This window comes from Galeopterus variegatus, unplaced genomic scaffold (genome assembly GCF_000696425.1).
Source record: "Galeopterus variegatus unplaced genomic scaffold, G_variegatus-3.0.2 Scaffold1583, whole genome shotgun sequence".
Taxonomy (NCBI): Eukaryota; Metazoa; Chordata; class Mammalia; order Dermoptera; family Cynocephalidae; genus Galeopterus; species Galeopterus variegatus.
This window is the reverse complement of record NW_007727694.1, coordinates 344,467-357,354: the sequence shown is the minus strand read 5'-3', so window position 1 is coordinate 357,354 and position 12,888 is coordinate 344,467. Positions and strand designations below refer to the sequence as shown.

Genomic DNA, 12,888 nt, shown 5'->3' with positions numbered 1-12,888 from the left:
CAAATTAGTGGAGTGGGTTTTGCTGAGAAATGCAGCAAGTTTGAAACTGTTTTATATACCAGTTCAAGAAACTAGGCTTCAGAGTCAGACAGGCCTAGGCATGAATCTTTTCCACTTGGGTAAGCAACCACATCTCTTTGAATTTATCTCTGTGGAGTAATCCACAAAATGGGGATAAAAATACTGCTTACTTTATAAAGTGTTACAAGGACTAAATGAGATAATGCATGTGGGACACTTAAACAGATGTGTTAAAATATAACAAGCTCAAAATAGGTATTAGTCATTATTATTCAGGAAGTATAAATATGGGTAATTTATCTATCTGAAAATATATTCCTAAATATTCCCAAATTAGGTCAACTACACTTGTTATTTTCCAACAGTGATGATGACAAAATAAATGTATTTTTTGTCTATTCTGGTTACGTTCTTGTCCAGAACAACACTGAGATTCTTTGCTGGCAGAGGACCATAGCACAGTAGAACCATCTTATGTCTGGTATCTTCAGTGCTCAGCACAATTCTGAACTCGGCAGCTCTACCATGTATCTGCTGAATGGATGCACAAATGATTGACTGGATGAACGAGTGAAAAGGATACAAGGTCATCTGTCATTATGACACAGGACAAAAAACAAAGTCTTGCCCAGGGCAACATTAGTAAATGGTCGAACAGAGACCACTATCCAGATTTGCCTACTCACTGGTATTTTTCCATAATTTTCTAATTCTGTATTTCTTACAATGACACAAATACATGAACATGTTGCATTATAGTGATTTCACAAAATGTAATATAATCATTATTTTTTACTTATTCATAGCAGAATCCCAAGTACTAACTGGCACAGTTAGTGTTACTTTTCCTATTTTATTTTCAGAACATGTGGGACTAGGAAAAACAGATGAGCTAGGATTACATATCAATTTTTAGTAGGTCCAGTAAATGTGACTGTGTTCCAGAGGTAGGTGCTTCTCTCCCAAAGTTATAATGTTGTCCTGTCTTTTCTAAGTCAATGATGTCCGTATGACTTTGAGCCGAACCTCCCCACAGTGCCCTGAGACCCTTTTGCATTCTCCTGGACTTGTTATGATTATGGAACCCCATTAAGAAGATTCCCTTTGAGATCTTGAGATAAAAAACCCTGAGCGTGTGTCATTAAAAGTTATAACATTGGGCCAAACTCATATTTCCCTTTCTATATCTTTGATCTTAATGATCTGAGTTTGGGCCAGAATGGTGTTATTCTCTTAAAACAGCTGCTGGGGTATGAAAGAGCATTTTTGAGAGGGATAGAGATTGAGAAATATGAATTGAAATCAGGACTAGTGAAGTTAATTTAGCAGCTTGGTATAAAGGAACATTTTGATATCTAGTATTGTAATGGTAATGCACCAATACTTATGGGTCAGGTGCTTTTAATTAAACATTTCTTAATGTAATAAAAATTAGAAATATACACATCCTTCAGACCCCCTCACCCCCATATTTTGTGTGTGGAGTCAAATAGAAAATAGAAATATAACAGGGAACTAAAAAACTGCCAGTAGGAAAATCAGTTGAAATAATCTAGATGCTCCGACCATTTTAAAGGTCATATCTGGTTTGCTCATAAAGCCCAGGTTAGTGTGAGAGGTGATGTTTAATAAATCTTGGAATTTGGTAGCAGAAGAAAAGTGGTGAATTTATAAACCTTAAGCTTGGTTGCTAGGATTGTCACATTATGCCATCTAAGACTGGAAAAGATTTCTTCCAGCTGTAAAATTGTTGGTTAAAAGAAATGCCACACTTTAACTTTTTTTCCTATTTAAATCCATATGCTGTGCATGTTACCAGATTTTCAGACCTCAGAAACTGAAAGCTTTTTATTCATAGGACAGGCTTCGCAGGAGCTACTATAGTGCAAATTCATGCCCATCACTTTCCTAACACACATATACTTCTCTTTGGAAATATCAGAAACTGAAAGCTTTTTATTCATAGGACAGGCTTCGCAGGAGCTACTATAGTGCAAATTCATCCCCATCACTTTCCTAACACACATATACTTCTCTTTGGAAATATCCGCTCTTGAGTATCAAGAATAATGTAATTGTGGCCTTTGTAGCTTTTGGCTATTGTCTGAAAGGTCCAGAAAGTGCAGAGGTTATGCTGTATTGCTTCAGTGACACAAATACTTGTCCCCTAGGACTGGCATTTCAGGAGCTTCTTCATGTGTTACAAAGCCACATGCAGAGAGTGTTTGAAAGTCACTGGATAGCTGATTTCACCCACAGGGAAAGTGACAGGGACCTGGAGTAAAGCCTTTTCAGTGCAAACCTTTAGGCATAATTAGATTATTCTAGCAGGTAGTGGATTCATGTCAATCCAGCCATCTCCAGAGGATTCTTGAAGCTACCAGCAACATACAACAGCATTCTCTGGCTGGTTGCCACTGAACTCTGAGTTAACTTCAGGGACCTTTTGAACTGCCTTCCAGTTGTGGGCATAAGAATGCATCAGGCTCAAGAGACATTTTAAAGATTTATTCTTCATCTTAGTTAGCCCTAGGGATTCAGAGAGAACCTGGGATGGTGGAGGTAATTCCAGGGTTCTCTAAAATGTGAACTATATACTGGGGCCGCAGGCTCAAGCCCCCATGGGCCCTGCCCACAGCCCAAGCAGAAGCTGAGGTGACTGGAGCCCTATACACCACAGGGGGCCAAGACTCAAGCTCCGGAAAGACCCATCCACTGTCCGAGCAAGAGCAAGGTGGTCTACCACAACTATCGCCATACCTACTGCCACTGCAAGAATGGTTCACTACCACAGTAGCAGCCAGGGCCACCCTACAGGCAGCCCACTGCATGCTCGACTACATTGATACAAGGAGAGTCACCAGCAGAGCCTGCAAGTAGAGAAGGAAATCTTTCTCCTCACAGCCAACTTCAGAGTAATAGAAGAAATAAGTACTCTAGCAAATGACCAAACATCAATGAAAAAATACTACAACTACAAACAAACAAGAAGATATGAAACCACCAAAGGAATATAGTAATGCTCAAGTACCAGACTGCATAGAACAGGGAAGCCTTGAAATGTCTGAAAAGGAATTCCAAGCAATGATCTTAAGAAAACTGAATGAGATAAGAGAAGGCTCAATTAGAGAACACAATGAAACAAGAAAAAATATCCAGGATATGAAGGAGGAAATTAACAAAGAAATTAATACCTTAAAAAAGAATGTAGCAGAACTCCTAGAACTGAAGGAGTCATTCAATGAAATAATAAAACACAACAGAGAGTTTGAGCAATAGGCTAGAGCAAGCAGAAGAAAGAATTTCAGATCTTGAAGATGGTCTTATTGAAATAACCCAGGAGGACCAAAAAAGGAAAAAAAAAAGAATTTAAAAACGTGAAGAAAATCTAAGACAGCTAGCAGACAACTATAGGCACTCAAACATCTGAATCCTGGTATTCCAGAAGGGGAGGAGAAAGGAAAAAGCATTGAAAACTTATTCAAGGAAATAATAACAGAAAACTTCCCAGGTTTAGGGAGAGATGCAAACCTTTAGATTCAGGAAGCCCAAAGATCCCCAAACAAATTTAATCCCAAAAGATCCTTTCCAAGATACATTATAGTCAACCTGGCAAAACTCAAAGACAAAGAGATAATTCTAAAAGCAGCGAGAGAAAAGTGTCAAATCATCTATAAGAAAGCCCCCACCAGACTAACAGCATACTTCTCAGCTGAAACCCTACGGGCCAGAAGAAAATGGAATGATATATTCAAAATACTAAAAGAAAAAATATTGCCAGCCAAGAATTCTATACCCTCAGAGCAAGGCTATCCTTCAGAAATGAGGGAGAAATAGTGTATTTCCCAGACAGACAAAAATTGTGAGAGTTCATCATGACAAGACAAGCCCTGCAAGAAATTCTCAAGGGAGTCCTGTATCTGGAATCCAAAAAAAATGATAATCACTACCATGAATACAAGAAAGAACAAAATCCACTGGTAGAATAAAAATGCAAAAAAAAAAAAAAATGCTGCTACACCTCTAGGTTTCACATCTTCACTGAGGGAAGAGTAAAATGCAGTAGGACTGACTTCCTTTGATCTCACTGGCCATAATTGGTTTAGAAGAATAGAAAGGCAGGGCATAAACAGAAAGGACCTGCGTCCCTGATGCCTCCATTTAGTAGTTGAACCTATTAGTACAGCTGCCTACTTCTGAACTTTTTTGCTATTTTTGTTTAAAGTGTTGTAATAATATTTTATGTCACTTGCAGCTGAACATATTCCCGAATAATATAGATAAGTAGAATTTGNCAACCTGGCAAAACTCAAAGACAAAGAGATAATTCTAAAAGCAGCGAGAGAAAAGTGTCAAGTCATCTATAAGAAAGCCCCCACCAGACTAACAGCATACTTCTCAGCTGAAACCCTACGGGCCAGAAGAAAATGGGATGATATATTCAAAATACTAAAAGAAAAAATATTGCCAGCCAAGAATTCTATACGCTCAGAGCAAGGCTATCCTTCAGAAATGAGGGAGAAATAGTGTATTTCCCAGACAGACAAAAATTGTGAGAGTTCATCATGACACGACAAGCCCTGCAAGAAATTCTCAAGGGAGTCCTGTATCTGGAATCCCCCCAAAATGATAATCACTACCACGAATACAAGAAAGAACAAAATCCACTGGTAGAATAAAAATGCAAAAAAAAAAAAAAATGCTGCTACACCTCTAGGTTTCACATCTTCACTGAGGGAAGAGTAAAATGCAGTAGGACTGACTTCCTTTGATCTCACTGGCCATAATTGGTTTAGAAGAATAGAAAGGCAGGGCATAAACAGAAAGGACCTGCGTCCCTGATGCCTCCATTTAGTAGTTGAACCTATTAGTACAGCTGCCTACTTCTGAACTTTTTTGCTATTTTTGTTTAAAGTGTTGTAGTAATATTTTATGTCACTTGCAGCTGAACATATTCCCGAATAATATAGATAAGTAGAATTTGGAGGAGAGAGAATATTTGAAGGCTAGGAAAGAGTATGACTGATGGATGAGCCAGTGACTAGCTTGACCTGTCTGAACTGGATTAACTGTTCTCTAGTGGAAAATTTGTTATTAAATTCATAAAAGGTTTTATTATAAAATGAAGTTCTATTCTATCATTATTGTAGATATTATTAATAAACATCCTGGATAAAACACGTTGATGCTCCATTTATTATGTTTTCTAAAGACAGTTTCTTAACCAGGAGGTAGGAAAGAATTCTAGCCACATAAGTAACTCTTATAAAGGCAAACTGGTAGGCGACAGGATATGTAATCCAAAATGTTAAATTTAAAACGTCTATATTTTTATTTATCAATCAGGAAACATTTTACAGCATATTCCCTTGCTTTGAACTAACTGGGAAGGCCTCGAGGCCATAGGAGTATTGCTAATTTATTCGCGGGTTATTAATTATTAATTATATGTGACTATATAGGTAATTAACACAAAATTTTAAAAGTATTTGCTTCTCTGTTTAACTTTAGATGCATTAATAAATAACACGTACGAAATATATTTTAGATATTCAACTGTAAGTATCTATATTGTTCTTTAAAGCTGATTCTAATGAGATATTTGGAGTAAGATTTGGCCTTAAGACCAATAAATTTGAAATACCTCAGTAGACCAAAGAATTGATTTAGAAATGGCAAATTTCATATGTAATAAGCCACTGACCTAAATCTAAAAAAAAAAAAAAAAAAATCAGCCTGATATGTCAAATGCTTTTTCACATTCAGTTTCATACTGGTGACTATTTCATTATTGCAGTGGAGCCCGATGTGGGTGAGATGTTACAAATACCAATCTGAGGCAATCTGGTTTTCTCGAGTCTGTGTTTTTGGCTGAGGCTACAGAGTTTCCCAGTGGTGTCTGTTATAAAGCAACATGCAGGACTTGGCAGCAAGTTAGAGGTAACAAGCCTTCTATCCCATAGACCGTCCAAGCTGCATGCTAAATTTTGCCCATCTGTCACCAGTCTCTTCTGTCCCATGTCAGAGTCAAATTTGGAAACTGGTGACATTGGAGGTATTTGTTATGCCTGGCAGAACAAAACCCAAAGGTCTTATTGTTCATGACAGTTCAGATGTACTTAAACAGTAATTACTGTTCATACGGATTTCCTTGTGGTATTCTCCTGTTTCACGAGCTTTCATCTTCCCTTAGATGGTCCCGGTGTACTGGGTACTAAATATTAGAAGCAGCAAGAGATGGTACCACAGATTATTTATTTTTAAAATACTTTACCTAAAAGTCAAAGAAAAGAATGCTAGTACATACCTAACATTTGATTGGACTTTGTTAGTTGCTTATTAAACAAGTAGGTAAGGATAAGTAATATAGAGCTATAACTATATTTTCAAATAACAATGGTTTAAAACTAGTTTTATGAGTATACAACCAAAAATGTCACTTTAAAAACTATCCACTTAGCATGCAATAATATTGGCAAATCTCAGAAACAATGATGACTTAAAGAAGCCAGAAACAAGGAAGAATGTACAGAATGGTTCCATTTACATAAAGTTCAAAACCATGCAAAACTAGTGTATGTTCTAAGAAATTAGGGTAGTCATTTCACTTGGGGTAGTACCTGGAAGTGGGCAAAGTAGGGGCTTTTGAGATGCTGGTAATGTTCTTTTTCTTGATCGGGCTAAAGGTTACATGTGTTCATGTTGACAGTTTGTGTACTTTTCTGTTTGAATATCATTCTTCAACTGAAAAGGTAAAAAAATAAAAGAATTACCTTATAAAGTAAAATAGCAATTATTATTTTTTAAAAATACACAAAACCACCAATCAAGAGAATTATTTTTCAACATTGTATTAGTTTTCTTTTTTTTTCCTTTTTGTCTTTTTTCGTGTCCGGCAATGGATCACAACCCTCAGTGTCGTGCCCGTACCGGACCGGGACCAGCAACGGGATTGCAACCCTCAGTGTCGCGCCCACACCTCGCCCAGCCAGTGAGCGGGAACCGGTCTGTATGTGGGATCCGAACCCTCGGCGGGAGCGCCGCCGCACTCCCAAGCAGCACACTGTAGCAGTGCACCACCGGGCCGGCCCAACATTGTATTAGTTTTCTGATGCTGATAACAGAATACCTGAAACCAGATAATTTATAAGAAAATGAAATTTATTACTTACAGTTTGAGAGGCTGGGAATGTCCAAGGTTTAGGGAACACATCTAGTGAGAGCCTTCTTCTTGGTGGGGAGTCTCTATGGAGTCCTGTGGTGATGCAGGGTGTCACATGGCGAGAATGGCAAGAGTGCTTTCATGTGCTCTTCTTATAAAGCCACCAGTCCACACCCGTGGTAACCCATTAATCTGTGGACCATTAATGGATTAATCCATGCATGAGGGCAGGGCCCTCCTGATTCAGTCACTCCTAAAAACCTCACCTTTTAATGCCATTCTGGGGATCAATCTTCCAGATGGGATTTGGAGGGCACAAATATTCAACCCATATTAGACATAATTCTGAAATGTTATCACTGATAATGGTAATAGTTTATGGAGCACATCTGTGTTAGACTAAGTGTTTGGGTTACATTACTTTATTTAGGGATTACACCAGTTGTTGAGGTATTGATTATCTCTGGTTTGCTAAGGAGGAATTGTGACTTGGAGAAATTAAGCAGTTTGTTCCAGGTCACATAGCAAGTTAGAGTTTGCGTGTGAATTTGAACACTTGTTTGTCTAACACAGAGGAGGAGGAGCTCTCGCACTGTGTCATACACTTTCACTCCCCGTTGCAGTTGCACATTGAGACAAATGGTTCATTTCAGATTCTGGACTTAATTTTCATTTTTGGGGATAGGCAGCTTTCTTTCTGGATTTAGCTTTTCATTCTCGTGATAGTCAATGATTGTTATTACAAACATATTTTGCTCTCAATCTGTATTTGGAATTTATAGAACTCAAGAAGGAATCAAATATAAAGCAGAAATAGTGATTTAATCCTAACATTTGGAAAAGCCAAAGGGTTAGTTGTATTCCACAGATAACTCCAGCGGGTAAGTTTAGGGATATTTTGATTGGCAGCCTCATATTTACTTTTTATTATTTTAGGAAGCTGCTTCCTTAGTTTTGGTCTTTGTGCTTCTAAAGCTTGTGTTTGGGAGAGAGAAAAAATGAGAGATGTTAAGATAAAAAGCTTTGAATTTAAGAACAGTGGTTTTTAATTTGTCAGGGTTATATTGGGTAATTAGATTTTGAGAAACCTGGTAGTCTAAGGAATCACATTTTATTTCTCATTGAAAAATTTATTTTTTCCAATGGGCCAAACACAGTATTGGTAAAGGGATATGGGTTAAGGAAAAAAGATATAAGGTAGGTAGGCTGTGCCTTGGGGGAGACAGGCATTAACTTTTGTGCAAGTCAGAATTAAGAGGCAGAAGAATTGAAACATTAATGCAGTATAGGTTTAAAAGCACTGCCACATCTCATTTAACCCTCATGATTCTGTGAGATTGGTATCATTGTTATGTCCATTTTATAGATTAGGAATCTGGGACTCAAAGAGGCTAATTAGCACAAACACATTTACTTAGTAAGCAACAGGCTGTGGGAATGAAGGGAGAAGGAATTAATTATTACTAGGTGAATTGTAAAGGTTCTATAAAGAAAATGTATGAGTTAGGTTCTTAAGGAGCAAGTTAGATTTAAAGACAAGGAAATAAGAGGAAGGATACTATTAACGAGCTGTGAGAGCCAAAAGCCTAATTGCAAGAGAAAGCATGTCTCTTGTGGTCTGTGAACCGTAGTCCACTGTGGATGGAGAATAGGTCTCAGGTCCCTTATAGTTTGGCTGGCAATAGAACTATTTTTTTTTTTTTTTTATCATGCCATGGAGGTCTTGGTTCTATAGAATATAGAAGGAGAGACCCTCTTGTGTGCTAGAAAACACTGACATTGCGGATGGTTATCAGTGAAAAGAGGGAAGAGAAGAGACCAGGTGCTGAGTTATGACAACAGTGCAATGTGGGCTTAAACTAGGATAAAGTAGTAGAATTAGGAAGTGGGGCGGGGGGATTGGAGAGCACTCCAGGGTGACTGTTTCCCAGTGACGGCCAGTGCTCCTGCCTGTACATAACTTCCTATTTGATTACTGTTATAGAGGAATCCTGAGGAATCTCACAAATAATTTTCTTTTTTTTTTTATTGGTTATGAAAATTCATGAGATACAAAGCTGATTGTCACCCCTGGTGCCCAGGATGTGAAGGCCAGATCCATACTGGCAGCATTCCCATTACCACAAATTGTGATTGTACCCCATGTCACCCACTCAATTATCCCCAACCTTCCTCCTCCCCTCCCCCCCACTGCACTTTGTATCCCAGGGTATGTTTTCTTCATCTACAAGCCCAAGCACCACTGTGGTCTTTCTTTCCTTCCTTCCTTCTCTCTTAGCTCCCACTTATGAATGAGTACATGCAGTATTTATCCTTCTGTGCTTATTTCATTCAACATACCTTTCTCCAAACTCAGCCATGTTGTTGCAAATGGGAGAATTTCATTCTTTTTTATGGCAGAGTAGTAGTCCATGGTGTATATATACCACAGTTTCCTTATCCAATCATCCATCGATGGACGTTTAGGTTGGTTCCATATCTTGGCTGTTGTAAACAGAGCTGCAATGAAATGGCAACCTACAGAGCAGGAGAAAGTTTTTGCTAACTATGCATCTGACAAGGGATTAATATCCATAACATACAAGGGACTCAAGCAAATACACAGTAAAAAACAAAGAATTTTCATTGTAACTCTATTTACTCACTTTTTGGAGAAACTAGGGTTCTTTGTAAATTAAAGTTACAACAAGAGTAAATGTAGCATTTTTCATTCACATTATTTTATTTTTTATTTTCCACTATTAAATTGAATTTTGAATTAGAAAGCTTTGGCTTTAAAGCTATTTGAAGTAAATATGGCTTGCTGTATCATACACAGCTGTGACTTACCACCTTTGCAGCTTGTGTACCTAGCACAGTTGACACCCAGAGCAGATTGTTTTTTAACACCCTCTACTCTATATAACAAGATTACTTTTAGTAATAGTCATGGGATAATTAGTAATATTATTGTTTTCTTGATTTGTTTTTTAGGTTTAAAACAACAATGAAATTAGCATACATTTTAAGATTTAATACAAATATAGTGAAATATTCCCACAAATATAATACAATTTATAGTGAGCAAGTGAAAATGTTGTATCTCACAGTTTGTACTGTTTTACTGTTTTAAAGTTTAAACACAAATAAAAGTTCCAAGTAGTCCCATTGAATGACAGAATTAATGTACTTCAAATTCTGTTTTTCTTTGCAAAGACTACACCTGCTATTGCTTATTCTGAATCTACTGCTTAGATGTAGAAACACATAGTATGTTGGAGACACAAATTGCACCTGAAGCAAGCTAAAGTGATTCTGAACTATTATAAAATTACACTTGAAATGAGCAAGTGTAGTTTAGTCCTCATCTGTTAGGGATTAGTTGTGCAAGTGGAAGTTAGCTATACGTTGGTTGCTCTTCAAACTTCTATGCAGAATATAATGTGTATGAAAAGATGAATAATAAAAATGAGCCAATTTGAAACTTGTATGTATCATTGACCTCAATAATAACTATAAAACTATTTAGAAATTAGACCTACAGAATATTTTCGAAGGTATTTTGTCACTGACATTTGAAAAATTATAGGTGTATGATAATAAAAAGCTGACCAACATTTAGCCAACGTTATGAATAGTTGTAGGTGATCTATCGGCAATGCACCTCTTAATTGCCTGTGCCTGGCATGGACTGCTTCCTCTGCCTCACTCTTGCACACCTGGTGCCTTTCTTCCCACTGAAATGACTCCTTTCCCCCTCCCCCTGCCTCCCACCGTACATCTTGACTGCCCTTCCAGTCTCAGTCAGGTACCACCTGCATTACTTGATTACCATGATTGAGCTATGTCTCCTTTTTTTGAACTCACAATGTACTATGGTTATTACTTTATAGACCACGTTGTGATGTTAACTTAGCAAATATTGTCACTACTCGCTTTTCATTTTTCAGCACCTAGAATTGAATACTTTCTTTCAATTAGCCAAACTACTCCTTCGACACTTTGTATTGATGAAAGAACAAAGAAACTATTACAGAAACCACATTTGGTTTTGTTTTGACGTTGTTATAAAGACTCACAAATAGAATTTTGGGGATGTTAATACAGAAGAGCTTTTAATTCAATATACATACTTAGCTTTATATATTTTTCCTAGCAAAATCAGAACTTATTTAGTGTTTCTGTCTTCCTTCAGGAAAAGACAAAGAACTCAGCCCCTGACTTGCCCCTCTCTTCTACTCCTGTTACCATATTCATGTCTGAAGTGTTTGTTTCACTTATATTTTTAAAGCCCTCTGAATTAATTGTTTATACTCAGTGTTTAATTAGAATTGTCAATGTATTTTACAATTACTTTTTTCACTGTTTTATGCATTCCATTTCTTCTTCCTAAAGTGTGTGCTTTGGTAATTCTTGCAGAGAGTATATATTGTGGGGTAAACTCTTGTCTTTGTATGTCTGGAAGATTCTTTGTTTTATCATCACTGTTAAAGAATAGTTTAGCAGGGCATGTGATTTCAGATTGAAAGTTACTTCCTCTCAGCATATTGTAATATTCTGGCTGTTATTATAGCTGATGAGATACATGTATGCTGCCGGTTTAGTTGACACTTTATAGATAATTTATCTTTCATCTTGGGAGGTTTTAAAAAGTTTTCTCTTATCTTTACTGTGTTCTAGTTTTATTATGATGTGTCTAAATGTGAATTTATTTTTAATTTATGCTGCTTTCTTCCAGTTTTCACTTTCTTTTTGAGAATACATTTTTCTTCAATTGTTGAAAAATTTCAAGCATCATTATGATTTTTTTCTTTTGAATATTGGTTCTTCACCAGTTTCTAGACTTGCTACTTCTGGAACTCCTATTAGTAATGTATGGGAGCAGAGTGATATTACTGGGGCTCACCAGTATTTGAGTATTTATTCCTGTAAGGGCATATGTGTGAATATACCTCTTAGCTATTTGCAGCTAAGCAGAGCCATTTAACTAATTGTGGCCAATCAAATGTGAGCAGAAATAATGTGTGGTCTTTCCAAGTGGAGGCAAGGAGAGCCCTTGTACAACTAACTCTCCAGTCTCTCTTTTCTTCTACTTTAGCAGTTATGGAAGAGAGATATGAATAAGTGATAAATAAACTTTTACTAAGCCACTGAGATCTGGGAGATGTTTGTTACTGCAATGCAGCCTATCCTATGCTGAATAAAATAGGGAGCCTCTCAACCTATTCTGAATGTTTCCTAAAATTCTAACTTTTACTAAGCCACTGAGATCTGGGAGATGTTTGTTACTGCAATGCAGCCTATCCTATGTTGAATAAAATAGGGAGCCTCTCAACCTATTCTGAATGTTTCCTAAAATTCTTTTTCATAGTTTTCGTTTATTTGTTCAGTTGAATAATTGTTTCTTTAGCTATATTAAGCTCTGGATTAGTCTTTTATTTTCTTTTTTAGTTTTTATTTTAGTGACTACCTTTTTTTCCTGCACTGTCTTTATCAGAACCATCTGTTCTTGGTTTATAATAATTGTAATTTCTTATACTTGAATTATGTTATTTCTCTTTATTTCTATAAATATTTTAAACATTATTATTTGTAAATAATTTTCAGATTTTTATTATTTGTATTCCCAAAATGAATTCTTTTAATTGTTTAGAATGTCAGCTGTCTTTTGTGGCAGTTTCCTCACATGATATGAAATTTGTGTTTGCTAACTCCTTTTGAGTAGG

General features: G+C 36.8%; 1 pseudogene; it reads right to left on the bottom strand.

Moving 5' to 3' along the window:
* LOC103594588 overlaps positions 1 to 2,852 on the bottom strand; it is a 9,552-nt pseudogene extending 6,700 nt beyond the window's left edge.
* Positions 2,853 to 12,888: the final 10,036 nt, after the last annotated feature.